The sequence below is a fragment of the Passer domesticus genome, chromosome 21 (genome assembly GCF_036417665.1).
Source record: "Passer domesticus isolate bPasDom1 chromosome 21, bPasDom1.hap1, whole genome shotgun sequence".
NCBI lineage: Eukaryota > Metazoa > Chordata > Aves > Passeriformes > Passeridae > Passer > Passer domesticus.
Window position 1 is genome coordinate 7775279 of NC_087494.1, and position 14491 is coordinate 7789769.

Below are 14491 nucleotides of genomic sequence, written 5' to 3' on the forward strand. Positions count from 1 at the left end.
GAGGCTGTGCATGCCCCATCCTTGGCAACAGGGCTCTGAGCAGCCTGCTCTGGGGGAAGATTGCTCAGCTTGGAACAAGATGTTTCTTCAGGCTCCCTTCCAAGCCCAACCATTCAGGGACTCCATCATTCCATGGTCTCCACTGTCCACTTCAGATGGAGCCTGGGAACTGTGATGTCACAGCCCACGCTCCAGCTGGAACGTCCAGCGCCCAGCAAAGGGCACAACACAACGCTTGGCCGCTGTGTTGACACGCTCTGCACCTTGCTCCTGCCCTCGCCTTTTACTCCTCTTATCCCCCCGATACCCCGATCATTCCTGACAGCTCCTGAGTGCCTGGATTTCATCATCCAGCCCTGCAGGATGCTCCCATTTGTCCTGAGGGAGGTATGGTGCCATTCCATGGAGGTGGACGCCCCCCACCTGCCCAGGTGGGCTGGAGCTCTGTGGGGATGGAGTGGGACAGGGAGCCCACTCTGAGGTTTTGCTGCCTCTGCAGGCTGTCCCAGATGGAGAGGAGGAGATGGAGGTGGATACAAAGATTGATATGGATGAGGAGATGGAAATTGACGGAGAAGACACTGGAGAGGAAGAGATGGACTTGGATGTGGATGAGGAAGAGGAGATGGAAGTGGATATGGAAGAGTCCATTGAGGACATGGACATTGATTGAAAAGGTGAGGAAGAGGCCGTGATCTTGGGCTGAAGAGCAATGCCAGCAGCAGGACAGGCAGAGTGGGTCTCCTGCTGCCAGGCTGGGGCTGGGCTGGGTGCTCCCTGCTCAGGGACATTGTACCCAGGGCACTGCATTCTGGTGGCCATCCACAGCCTGTCCTGTGCCTGCTTTACTCCACACAAGCTCCATCCCAGACCCAGCCAGGCTCAGTTCTGGTAGCAGAGTCCTGCTGCTGTGCCAGTGTCTGCCAGCCTGGGGGCACATGGAAGAACCCTCTGTGCCTGACTGCAGTGACCGTGGCACTTGCTTTTCTTCCAGGACCAGTGGACATCATGGAGAGAGATGCCACCCTTTTGTTCATATATTTTAGACTTTGTTGTTGTCTTTAGGATATAGGTTTTAGGGCTTTTTGTCTTCTGTAAATATGTTTTCTTTTTTTTTGGTTTTTTTTTTTTTTTAGATAGGTTCTTCTGTATATATGTTCTATCGACTGTTGTTGTTGTTACACATATTCTTACAATGTAAATATGTTCTGTATTTTTGCTACTGTTCTTCTGTAATAAACAAATTTTACTTTTCACACCCCAGTTCTCTTTGCATTTGCTTCAGGCACAGGCAGCATTTTGCAAAGTTGTGCTTTCCACTTGCTCCAGGTTGCCAGGGCTGGAGGTCCCTGGCACAGCCTCCCCAGGAGTGGGGGTCCCTGTGCACAGAGGGGTCCCACTGACAGAGGTGAGCCTCTGCTTGCAGTTTCTCTGGACACACTTGGGAGCTGTAGGGGCAAAGCCCAGCGTGCCCTGGCCCATGGATCCCATGTTGGAGCAGGGCTGAGCCTGTGTGCTCCTGCAGAGCCTCAGCCATGGCTCTTCCCTGGGCAGCCCCAGGGCTAAGGAGGGAGCACTGGGCTGTGGGCACCCTGAGGGGCTGGAGCCAGCCTGGAGGGAGCCTCAGCCCCACACGGACTAAGATTTCCTTTGGAAACCCTCTCTGTCCCCAGACTCTGCTGAGCACAAGAAGAATTGATCCTCCTAGTTCAAGGTGTGAAGTTCATTGGCACAAATTTGTCCCTTGGACTTTCTAGCACAGCAAATGCCAGTGCTTGTAATCCCTGTTCTGCACTCTCTGCTCAGGCAGCAAAACATCTGAACCCGAAGGAACATCTGGCATTAGCACCAACCTGCAGAGCGCTGCAGGGGGAGAACCTACCCCCAAGCACCCTGAGAAATCCTTGACACTGATAGTCTGGTGCAGAGCTGAAACGAAAGTATTTTCATGCCAAGAGAGAGGATTATTTTACTGCTGAATTCATTCTCCAAGAAGAAGAATGGAAGCATTTGGTCTCCTCATCTGCCACACATGTGTATTGCCAAAGTTTGCCTCTGGGTTATGACTGATTTTGATGAATCTGTTCAGAACTCTGATGCTGTTCCTGGCTAAGGTGCAGAGATGATCTTTCAGAGCCAGATGAGCTCAGCACATCTTGTGTAATGCAGAATGTCCAGAGCCAGACATTCAGGCCATGCAAACTGATACTTTTTCATCTCTGTGCAAAGATCAGTAGTAGGACATCAATGATGTAGCACACACTTCTCAGATGCTCCTCTGACCAGCTTCTCCATGGCATTGTTCCTGGCACATTGTTAAAGCCAGGCAGGTCACACATATTCTCTTCCTCTGACTCCTGCTGGGATGACAACATCAAAGGATAGAAAAAAGATATCATGATCAGGGATTTTCATTGTGTGAGCTCAGGATTCCCCAAGCTCTTGCAAAGGGGGAATGTTCATCGGGCAAAGGACACGAGAAGGAGCCTCAAATTGTCCAAAATCTCATTAAAAATATTATTTCCTATGGAACCCTTCACTATAGCTGGTCACATTTCAGGCCCTTTCTGCACCCATTTCCTGATGTGCCTCTCGCAGTGGGGTGTTCCCACTGCTCCAGGGACCCAGCACAAACCTTATAGCCCCACACCAACACACCCCCAGGAGCTGCAGCCTTCCCTCCAAACCTGGGCACTTGCAACAGCCACCTCTGTGCTGAGCTGAGCCTGTTTCTCCCCAAAACCAGGTGCTCAGTTTATCCTTGAAAAGACTGACAACAGCATTCTTGTCTTCTCCAAAAGAGCCATCATTTCACAGCTGTCATCTCCACACTGAGACTTTATTCCCTTCAAGTGTCGAAGGACACAGGCAGCAGCAAGGAAGGCGCTGAAGTGAGTCAAGTTGAACCCCAAAGAGCTCTCAGCTCCCCGAGAAAGCTCAGACAAGGGCTAGAGAAAGAATTCATGCTCCCATAACTGGCACCTAACAGCCACAGGGCAAGTGAGAAGTTGGTTTTGGAGAATGAAGAAAAAGCACCGAGTAATAAAGGGTGAGAAAAATCCATCATTCCAACAGGTAAATGAAGGTAAACCACATGAAGAAACAGAAGAAGATGGAGGGGAAAGAACCCACCATTAATAGTGTCCATGACACCCAGAGCCAAAAGAAGCCCAGGGGATCAGCAAAGAGGTAAGCACGTGCTCCAACCAGCAGCAGAAATGAAGGGAGAGCTCTGGAGAGAACAAAAAAAGGGAACGCCTGAAGAAAGGAAATATTGCCTCCCTACAGGGTGTTTTGTTTTTTTCAGGTGAGAGTCTCTTGTATCGTGTGGTGGAAACCAAGAAAAATAATGATCAGGAGAAGCCTGGTTTATTGAGAACATTCCTGCCTAGCAGACGAGATATAGCCTTGTGCAAATGACTCCATGCAGCATTCACATGTTTAATTCCTTCTTTTCCTCTTCCAGGGGAAGCAGAGTTGCTTTATTTACTCCAAACAATATTTTCTCCCTCCTCCCTGGCAAAGAACAAGCTCCCATCCTGACAAGTGCTCACAGGTTTACTTAAGGCTCATCACACCCATGCTCAAGAGAGTGGAGCAGCTTAATTTATCACTTGTTCATATGATTAACTTGCCTAGCTGCCAGGTTCAAGAGCCCCAGAGTGCTGCCTCAGGTTGTACAGGATCACAGAAGGAAAAGCTCCATGGAATTAAGCTGCTGCCACACTGGCCCTCTTTGCCTGTCAAACCCATTCAGCTGCTCTTGCTCTGCCCTGTCAAAATCCCCCATAAAATACAAGTGAAAATCCCTCCTCACCTGTGAGAAAAAACAGTTGGGTTCTGCTCAGGGCATTTCAAATTAGTTGGGGTAGTTGTGACCTCCCCTTGCAAAGGCAGCATTTCAGGAAAACCAAAAGTTTCTTTTCAGGGACTCACCAGACTCAGGACACCTTCCGCTAATAAGGTTGCTCCAAGCCCCATCCAACCTGGCCCTGAACACTTCCAAAGGTGACACAACCACAGCTTCTCTGGAACCTGTTTTGCTCCTCCCAGCTCTAAAATCGCACTCAACTTAGCAGCCTCAGAGATAGATTTCTATTCAAGAGCTGCATTTTTCTAGGAAAGAAAGATGGCAAACCTTGTTTGCATCTGACTTGGCAAAATCAACACAAGCTCTGAAGAAAGGGCTGCGGCCCACTTTTCTTCCTTTTCCCCATTTGGTGGAAGATTTTCATTCTGTTGTTGTTTGGAGCAGTATTTTAATCGATCTGGCTGAGGCTGCTGAAAATAGTACAGCAAGTTACTTGTGTGAGGGGTGGAAAACTGAGCTCTTGCACATCCAGTGTTTCTGTTGTTGGAAGTCTTCAATCCCACCTCTCGCTGGGATGAAATAGGTGCTACTCATCCAATTTCTAAAGTATCACGCATCGAGCTGACACTATTTGAAGACTTAAAAATAAGCGCAAATTTAAACAAACCTCTGATCCCTTCCATTTCCTCTGTTCCACAGTTGATGACAGAAGACAGGAGAGAAAGATTGTTTGGGAACAATGTTTTCAGGACTCTAAAAAGAATATCAAACCTGCTCTGCCACACTCTCAGCTGTTACAGCCCCAAAAAGCACCGGTTGTCTTTGCTCACAGAGTCACAACTGTGATGGGATTTCTACCACACCACAGGACAGCCAGTTTTTGTGGTTTTTTTTTTTTTTTTCCTGGGAATAACTACAGCACTTCTGGGTAGCAAGGCAGACATGTGCCTCTTCTAATGGCCCTTGAAAGTGGATGTGTGAAATGAGGTAGACAAAGCCAAAGGCCAGCTGAACCTGGGATCTCTGAATGGGTCTTGACATTCTTCCCAGGAAGATGAGTGGCAATCACTGTTCTGCCAGGCAAACGGCATCTGCTGGCAATGTGGTCTAGAAAATGTGCTTTCTGCTCCTCTCAGAGCCAAAATTCCTACCCATTTCTCCAAAGTCCTTCTTAGATAGGGACCATGTTCAACTGAGTGACAGTGAAGCAAAATGGCAAGCCAGGAATACATTGCCCTGCACACAACATCCTCCATTCCCATGGATGGTTTCTCACTGGCACACAGGAGGAAGGGAGGAACCCAAATGCATCGTTGTACACCAAGTCAGACGTGTTGAGGGATGAACAGATCTCACAGGGATATGGAAACCTGCCCTGAAAAGCAGTTCAGAGAAATCCTGAGCTGTTTTGTGCTGCTAGGCATGAAGATGCTCAGGATCTTCCACAGGTGCTCAGCAGGCAGCAGGATTGTGCCTGGATGTCACTCTGCAAATGCCAGTGGCTCAGCTGAGAGCTCTGGCAGTGACTGACACTGCACTGAGAGGGGCCACAGTCCTGCAAGGGTCTTTCATCAGGAGCAAAGAGCAGCCTGGAGGGTGGGCAATGCTGGATCTGTACCACTGCGTGCTCATCCTTCACCTGAATGTGGAGCTGCCCCCAAAGTTGCCATGGATCACTTTTTCTTTTTCTCCTCTTGGATATATTTTGGAGCAGCTGTTCTATGTGGCTTTTGATGATGATCCTGTGGGAAGCAGCCATTTGCCTGCTGTGCTATCCTCACAACTAGTACTAACTCTTCATTTCCTTTGGTTTTATTTGGGGTTTTTATATCTGTTTGTTTGATTGGTTTGCTGCATGGGTTTGTTTGTTTGTTTGTTTGTTTGTGTTTATGTCTGATTTGGCTTGAGTTTTTTGTTTGCTTTTTCATAAATGACTGGTGAAGTTGGCAAAGCCAAACTCAAAATAATGTAAACCAGGATCAGCTTTTCAGAAATTCCTTTTGGCTGGGTTTAGCTGCATCCCCTAGGCTCAGGATCACTAGTATATTTTCAGGTTTTGCTCTGCGTATCAGCCTGCCCAGACTCCGCGTGTTGTTTCACAAATGGAGAAGACAATGGACATTGTGCCAAGCTTCCTTTCAAACAGAAAAACCTGGGTCAGCATGACAGAAAAGAAGAAAAATAAATCACCAGTTAGAACAGAACCAGTGTCCCACCATCTTCCCATCCACTGTTATTAATTTTGTACATTTAGAGACAAAGCTGGGTCTAAAGCTTGCATCTCTCAGTTCCTGATGCTATTTGCTACCCTTCAGCCTTGACTGGCCCTGATGTGACTGACTGCTGGGCAAGTGGGGCTGGGGATGCTCAGCCTGGAGAGAGGAGACACTGGGAGGCCTCCCTGTGGCTCTGCAGGACTGGAAGGCTCCCACAGGAAAGAAGGGGACAGAGTGTTCAGCAGGGCCTGTGCTGACAGGACAAGGGGGATGGCTTTCAGCTGCAGCAGGTTGATTGAAGCTGCATCTAAGGAAGCTGCTCTTTTCCACTGGGGGTGGTGGGGCACTGGCCCAGGCTGTGCACAGAGGCTGTGCATGCCCCATCCTTGGCAACGGGGCTCTGAGCAGCCTGCTCTGGGGGAAGATTGCTCAGCTTGGAACAAGATGTTTCTTCAGGCTCCCTTCCAAGCCCAACCATTCAGGGACTCCATCATTCCATGGTCTCCACTGTCCACTTCAGATGGAGCCTGGGAACTGTGATGTCACAGCCCACGCTCCAGCTGGAACGTCCAGCGCCCAGCAAAGGGCACAACACAACGCTTGGCCGCTGTGTTGACACGCTCTGCACCTTGCTCCTGCCCTCGCCTTTTACTCCTCTTATCCCCCCGATACCCCGATCATTCCTGACAGCTCCTGAGTGCCTGGATTTCATCATCCAGCCCTGCAGGATGCTCCCATTTGTCCTGAGGGAGGTATGGTGCCATTCCATGGAGGTGGACGCCCCCCACCTGCCCAGGTGGGCTGGAGCTCTGTGGGGATGGAGTGGGACAGGGAGCCCACTCTGAGGTTTTGCTGCCTCTGCAGGCTGTCCCAGACGGAGAGGAGGAGATGGAGGTGGATACAAAGATTGATATGGATGAGGAGATGGAAATTGACGGAGAAGACTCTGGAGAGGAAGAGATGGACGTGGATGTGGATGAGGAAGAGGAGATGGATGTGGATATGGAAGAGTCCATTGAGGACATGGACATTGATTGAAAAGGTGAGGAAGAGGCCGTGATCTTGGGCTGAAGAGCAATGCCAGCAGCAGGACAGGCAGAGTGGGTCTCCTGCTGCCAGGCTGGGGCTGGGCTGGGTGCTCCCTGCTCAGGGACATTGTACCCAGGGCACTGGATTCTGGTGGCCATCCACAGCCTGTCCTGTGCCTGCTTTGCTCCGCACAAGCTCCATCCCAAACCCAGCCAGGCTCAGTTCTGGTAGCAGAGTCCTGCTGCTGTGCCAGTGTCTGCCGACCGTGGCACTTGCTTTTCTTCCAGGACCAGTGGACATCATGGACAGGGACATCTACAATCAATAAAAGGTTTTTTTCCATTTTCTCAAGCCACGCGTTGGGTGCCACTAACTGTATTTGTCCTGGTTTAGGGTAAGTTTGGGAGATAACCCCCAAAGGGGCTTCTCTACAAAAGCAGATTCAATTGCCCCTCCCCCCTCCAACCAGTTCGGGAGAAAATATCTCCTTGCAGAAAAATGGAAAGAAACCTGTTTATTAAACAATAGAAACCAAACAATATTAAGCAAAAAAACTTCTCACTGATCCAAGGAAAGCAAACTCAGAACAGTCCCCTCCCCGGGTTGCAGCTCGGCTCACTCAGTCTCTGATCAGTCTCTCTGGTGCTGGAAATGCTGCTGCCCAGGCCCGGCCAGGGGCCACAGGTGGAGCTGCCGGTGCTCTTCTGGGTGTTCAGTCCAGAGCAGGCTTGAACAGGTCCAAGAAAAAAGGAAAAAAATCACAATCCGGAGAACTTCTTTGCCTCAGCTAGCTAAAACTAACTAAAAGCAAGAAAAAGGGAAAAAAGGAGCTCTGTCCGTCTGTCTGTCCATCCGCAGACAACACAGTCCAGGAGCAGGAATGTGGAGGAGTGAGAGCAGTCTGAAAACAAACTGTGCGCTTCTTTCCTGCCCTCTTCACTGTCTGGAAGAGAGTCTTAAAGGTGTAAAAATTATTCTTCAGTATAAAGAGAACAAGACGACTGGGGATTAAAGCGTCATATAGTCAACCCAGGACATTCCACCCCTTATCCCCATATCGTTGTGGAGGATTTTGTGAACAGGTGGCTAGCTAACAAAGGTCACACTGACATAATACCGTTAGTTAGGGATGAAGGAGACGAGGATAGGAGTCAGCAGTCAGTGTCCAAACCTGGCAAGGGCACTGTGCCCTTGGTGCAACATCAGGATGGGGGAGAGGTTCGTTAGTTGGAAACATGAAGAAAATATGTAAACAGCTGCAGCATAGTAGCCTCAAGAATGATAAGGTAGGCGTAGTTAGCTGATAAGTAACTAACCAATAATGAGCTCGCTTTTTGCAATATGTATTAGCCTCATTAACACCAATATAAATGTATGTGCCTATCAATAAAGTTTTGAGATTTGCTGATTACTCATATTGAGTGCCGCATTTCTTCCGCCGATTACCACAAATGGTGACCCCGGACGTTAAATCGGTAACGGCAACCACGGTGGATCGGTGAACGAGTTCGGGTCCTACAGCAGCAAGGACGGCGAATAAGCACTGCTGAAAAAGCGAAAAGTGCCGCGCCCTGGGTGACCTTATAGAAGAGCCTGGCCGATACGTGCTGCCGAGACCTTGAAGGGCTGCAAAAACGTCGACGTTCTCAAAAATGGAAATGGAAATGGAAAGGCAAGCAGCATATTATTTATTTACTTGCTTTTTAAAAAAGCGTCAGGTTAAGGACATAGACTTGCAGAAAGAGCTCCCACAGTTGTTAGCTTACGGGTGTGCACAAGGAGTTTCTCAAAATCCTTATACAGTACATGAATTAACAGAGTGGCGTAAGTTCGGGACCAGGAGGGCAACAGGGGCCGCGGGAGAGCCCGGGGCAGACGCGGCGGCGAGAACGCGTATGGCAGTGGTGGCATGCTCGGTGCCAGCGGCGGGCACGCGCACCGCGGGTCCAATGACACGCACGGTGACAAAAAACTCGCACGGCAGCTGTCCGTGGAGAAAGCGCACAGATCGCGAGGGAAGTGCCAGCCAGGGCCGGGCCAGACAAGGCGAGACGCGGGGACCGAATATGCGGCAGCGACAAGCGCAGTGCCAGTGGTAGCGGCGGCGGACGCGCACCAGTAACGCGAAACCCGAAAGCTGGAGCTGGGAGGGCTTTTTCACTTTTTGCAAGCGCACAAAAGCACAAGCGGTGCAGGACATGCCCCCGCTGGCTGCGGGTGTTGGCGCAGAGCCAGGGGGAACCAGCCCGAGTGGAGATCCAGGCGGAGCGGAGCCCAAAGGAGATCGGGGCTACGCGGGTTCGGGCGAGGGCGTTCCTTTCCGCACCCCCGGGATAGCGCAGACTGAGGCTCTGCCGGAGCAGGCGGAGATGGGCGCGGGCAGACATTCCTCAAAGCACCGCCCTGTCACAGCTGCCTAGCAACCACAGCAGCCAGCCCATCGCAGCAATTCAAACAAGTGTCTGAGAAAAAACAGGTCAGGAATTTTCTTCAAGATCAGGATGAAAAACTTCTGAAAATTCACACAGTGCTTCATCCAGATGTTATACTGGGCATTTTACCCAACTGTTCCACAGGCTTTACAGTTTGTTTACCAGTTTTTTGGTGTTTTTTTTTTTTTGTAAATGTGTTTGCTTTTTTAAAACTGTTAGGGTATTTGGGTTTGATTGCTTTAAGTTTGATGACTTCATTGCCTTTCCCTTACCTGAGGCAGGAACAACCTTTTAAGGGAACAGAATCTAAATAAACTTCCTAGTTTCTTTTTGGACTACATGTGAGAAGATTTAAACTGTAATATTTCTGTATACTATGGTCTTTATGGTCTTTGCTCTCTTCTATTCATTAAGAGATGGCATTAGATAAATGGATGTAAATGTGCTAATTGTTTTTGTACTGTCCTTATTTTAAGTGAAATTATTTGTGTTTGAAATTATCTGTCATCTTTCTCAGTTTTGTTTTAAAATATCTATGCAAACTGTCCAGCCTTACCAGCCTGTTATCCTTCAGTTAATGATTGTTGTCAATCAGTAAGAAATCTCAGTGTAAAAAAAAAAAAAAAAAAAAAAAAAAAAGAAAAAAAAAAAAGGGAACTGCTTCTATTGTAAAAAATTATTCCCAGGGAAACAAAATGTCGTGTAAAGATGAAAGTATTAGTAAAGATTTAATTACCCAAGGTGTCTTGGAAGACAAAGCATTTGGGAAAGGTCAATCAGACCCTGTTGTGGGGTCATCAGTCGATTCCCCAATGATTCAAAGTTTTAAGAATTATTTATATTAAGTTTATAACCTTTGTTATTTTCAGTTTTTGTAAGTAATGCTGATAGATAGTGATTGTTGTTAATACTAGATGAATACTTTGGGAAAGTTGTCTTAACCCCTTCAAGAACTTCTTGTTAGGGAGTTTTCAGATTTTTGTGATGAGAGTTGTTGTTAGTATGTTGTTGTGGTGTTTGCAGCCGGCTTTCATGTGTTTTTCTATTTTTTTTTTGGTGTGATCACCTGCAAGACACGTGTCTCTTCAGAATCCTGTCTTTTATTTCCTAACCATTTAGATGTTTTTGAGGGTTTTTATCCAAATTGCCAGTTTTGTAGTTCTTTTAATTATTATTACAAGAATACTCCAGCAGAGAATTCAAGAAGTTTGCTGTGTTTGGAAAATCTCTGTCTTGACAGAAACTTCAGAAAGATTCAATTGTTTGATAATTTAATTGGTTTGTAACCCTAAAGTTTTTTGTTTATAAGGATTGTTTTTAAAAGTCCTGATTAAAAAGTATGTTAAGTGACACTCACCAATTAGAGTTTGGGCTCTGGCCAAGCTCTAGCTCTATTTGGATGGAGTGATTGACAATCAACCCAGATGTTTTCTGCATCAAATAGTACTCAAGTCCTTTTGACTTGGCGATTTGACCATCTATGACGGCTGAGCCATTTTCAGAGGTAATTTGGAGAACCATGAATCCGGACATGATTTCTCCAATTCTCTGTCATTTTAAGGTTTATCAGCTGTCGCAGACTCTGGAATAAGAGTTCAGTGTTGTAGTGTTTGGTAATTTTCTGATTTTGTATGTGTTGTTCATTGTGTGTATTATCTAAATTTATTCCTAATTACTCTTATCTTAACATTTCTCTATGTAACATTGCAAAATGAAACCAGGACCCATTCTTCACCTCTAAGATTTTGAAAAAATTCTTCATTCCTGCGGGGACGTGGGATTTGTTTGTGTTTTAACAGGTGCAAAATCCAGATGGATTTCAATGAAGAATGTGAAACTTTATCAAGAACAAGAGAAACGTTGACCATTCAACAAGCAAAGAAGACAGACAGATACTGGACTGTGTGACGCAGGGCAGTGTCCGGAGACGAGACCTTAACCTCCCTATACAGCTGACAGTTTGGTGTGGAACTAAATACTTACTAGGTGCACTTACTCAGCAAAACAGAAAAACAGGGGAAGTGTGGAGGATTTTGTGAACAGGTGGCTAGCTAACAAAGGTCACACTGACATAATACCGTTAGTTAGGGATGAAGGAGACGAGGATAGGAGTCAGCAGTCAGTGTCCAAACCTGGCAAGGGCACTGTGCCCTTGGTGCAACATCAGGATGGGGGAGAGGTTCGTTAGTTGGAAACATGAAGAAAATATGTAAACAGCTGCAGCATAGTAGCCTCAAGAATGATAAGGTAGGCGTAGTTAGCTGATAAGTAACTAACCAATAATGAGCTCGCTTTTTGCAATATGTATTAGCCTCATTAACACCAATATAAATGTATGTGCCTATCAATAAAGTTTTGAGATTTGCTGATTACTCATATTGAGTGCCGCATTTCTTCCGCCGATTACCACATATCGTCACCTTACTACTAAAACTAACATATATTTTAAGTCTACAAACACATACATTATACATCTAATATACAGCTATAGACAGACAATGGTGGCAACATTCAGCAAACAGTGATATTTATACATGGTTCTCACCCAACAATCAGATCTCCCTGAGGTACACATCGTGTTCTTCCATCTTTTTGCATTATCCACCATGTGCAACCTGGTCCCTGAGCAAAAACAACCCCGCAAATGGGTTTGTCTGTACTCGAGGCAGGATTGATCCAAACTGTCTTCCCTAACAAACCCCTGACATGTACCACTGGGACTTTGTTTCCATCTATACTGTGCAAAGGCTCATATTGGGCAGGGCCCACTTGGTTAGTAGAGCCTCAGGTATTAACTAACCAGGTGGCCTTTGCCAGATGCTGCTCCCAATTTTTGAAAGATCCCCCACCTAAGGCTTTTAAGGTGCTTTTTAGCAGCCCATTGTACCTTTCCACTTTGCCCGAAGCTGGTGCATGGTAGGGGATACGGTACACGCACTCAATGCCATGTTCTCTGGCCCAGGTGCTGATAAGGCTGTTCTTGAAATGAGTCCCGTTGTCTGACTCAGTCCTCTCAGGGGTACCATGTCTCCACAGGACTTGCTTTTCAAGACACAGGATGGTGTTACGGGCAGTAGCATGAGACACAGGATAGGTCTCCAACCACCCTGTGGTGGCTTCTACCATTGTGAGCACGTAGCGCTTGCCTTGGCGTGTCTGGGGCAGTGTGATGTAGTCAGTCTGCCAGGCCTCGCCATACTTGTACTTGGACCACCGCCCACCATACCATAGGGGCTTCACCCTCTTGGCCTGTTTGATGGCAGCACACGTCTCACAGTCATGGATAACCTGAGAAATACTGTCCATGGTTAAATCCACCCCTCAGTCTCGTGCCCACTTATAGGTGGCATCTCTCTGCCCTGATGACCTGAGGCATCATGGGCCCCTCGAGCTAGGCATAACTCTCCCTTGTGCTCCCAGTCTAGGTCTATCTTGGACACGCCTATCTTTGCAGCCTGGTCTGTCTGCTCATTGTTTTTGTGCTCCTCATTGGCTCTGCTCTTGGGGACATGGGCATCTACATGGTGGACCTTCACAGGTAGCCTCCCTACCCTGGTAGCGATGTCTTTCCACTCTTCAACAGCCCAAACTGGTTTTCCTCTACGCTGCCAATTAGCCTCTTTCCACCTCTCCAGCCATCCCCACAGAGCGTTGGCTGCCATCCATGAATCAGTGTAGAGGTAGAGCTTTGGCCACTTCTCTCTTTCAGCAATGTCCAGGGACAGTTGAACAGCTTTGAGTTCAGCAAGTTGGCTTGATCCACCTTCTCCTTCAGTGGCCTCTGCAACCTGTCGTGTGGGGCTCCATACAGCTGCTTTCCACTACCGATTCATTCCTACCATGCGACAGGAACCATCAGTAAAAAGAGCATATTGTGTTTCTTCCGCTGGCAGTTGGTTATATGGTGGAGCTTCTTCAGCACATGTCACTTCTTGTTCCTCTTCATCAGTGAGACTGAAGTTTTCACCTTCTGCCCAGTTTGTAATTATTTCCAGAATCCCAGGGCAATTCAGCTTTCCAATACAGGCGCGCTGTGTTATGAGAGCAATCCACTTACTCCATGTAGCACTGGTGGCATGGTGGGTAGAGGGAACCTTTGCTTTGGACATCCACCCCAGTACTGGTAGTCGGGGTGCCAGGAGGAGTTGTGCTTTGGTGCCTATTACCTCTGAGGCAGCTTGGACTCCTTCATAGGCTGCTAAAATTTCCTTCTCTGTTGGAATATGGTTGGCTTCAGACCCTCTTTAGCTTCGACTCCAAAATCTTAGTGGTTGGCCTCGAGTCTCCCCAGGCACCTTCTGCCACAGGCTCCAGGACAAACCATGGTTCCCGGCTGCAGAGTAGAGTACATTCTTCACATCTGGTCCTGTCCTGACTGGGCCAAGGGTTACCGCGTGAGCGATCTCCTGCTTAATCTGGACGAAGGCTTGTTGCTGCTCAGGGCTCCAGCGGAAGATGTTCTTCTTACAGGTGACTAGATGGAGAGGGCTCACGAACTGACTGTACTCAGGAATGTGCATTCTCCAAAAACCTATGGCACCTAGGAAAGCTTGTGTTTCCTTCTTGTTGGATGGTGGAGACATTGCTGTGATCTTGTTGATGACACCAGTGGGAATCTGACGTCGTCCGTCTTGCCACTTCACTCCCAGAAACTGGATTTCTTGAGCAGGTCCCTTGACTTTGCTCTTCTTGATGGCAAAGCCAGCTTTCAGGAGAATCTGGATGATTTTCTCTCCTTTCTCAAACACTTCTGCTGCCGTCTTCCCCCATACAATGATGTCATCAATATAGTGCAGATGTTTTGGAGCTTCTCCAGGTGAAGGCAAACTGTGGCCTGCATTCTGCTGCCAGCGGAGTGGAGAAAAATGCATTGGCAATATCAATAGTTGTTGGGAGCTTTGTAACAAGCTAGCTCCGAGCTAAAGGTCACAGTGAGATTAATTTGACTGAGATAGAGAATGAGGGGAGTTGCCATTCCAATTAAACTGTGTCCTTGGCCCACA

General features: G+C 47.7%; 1 long non-coding RNA gene across 1 annotated transcript; it reads left to right on the top strand.

Moving 5' to 3' along the window:
• The first annotated feature begins 240 nt into the window (after positions 1 to 240).
• Positions 241 to 11860, top strand: LOC135284738 (uncharacterized). Its single transcript, XR_010349927.1, has 5 exons — positions 241 to 387; positions 500 to 677; positions 6892 to 7069; positions 7344 to 8728; positions 11288 to 11860. It is a non-coding gene; the product is annotated as an uncharacterized LOC135284738 (long non-coding RNA).
• The last annotated feature ends 2631 nt before the right edge of the window (positions 11861 to 14491 follow it).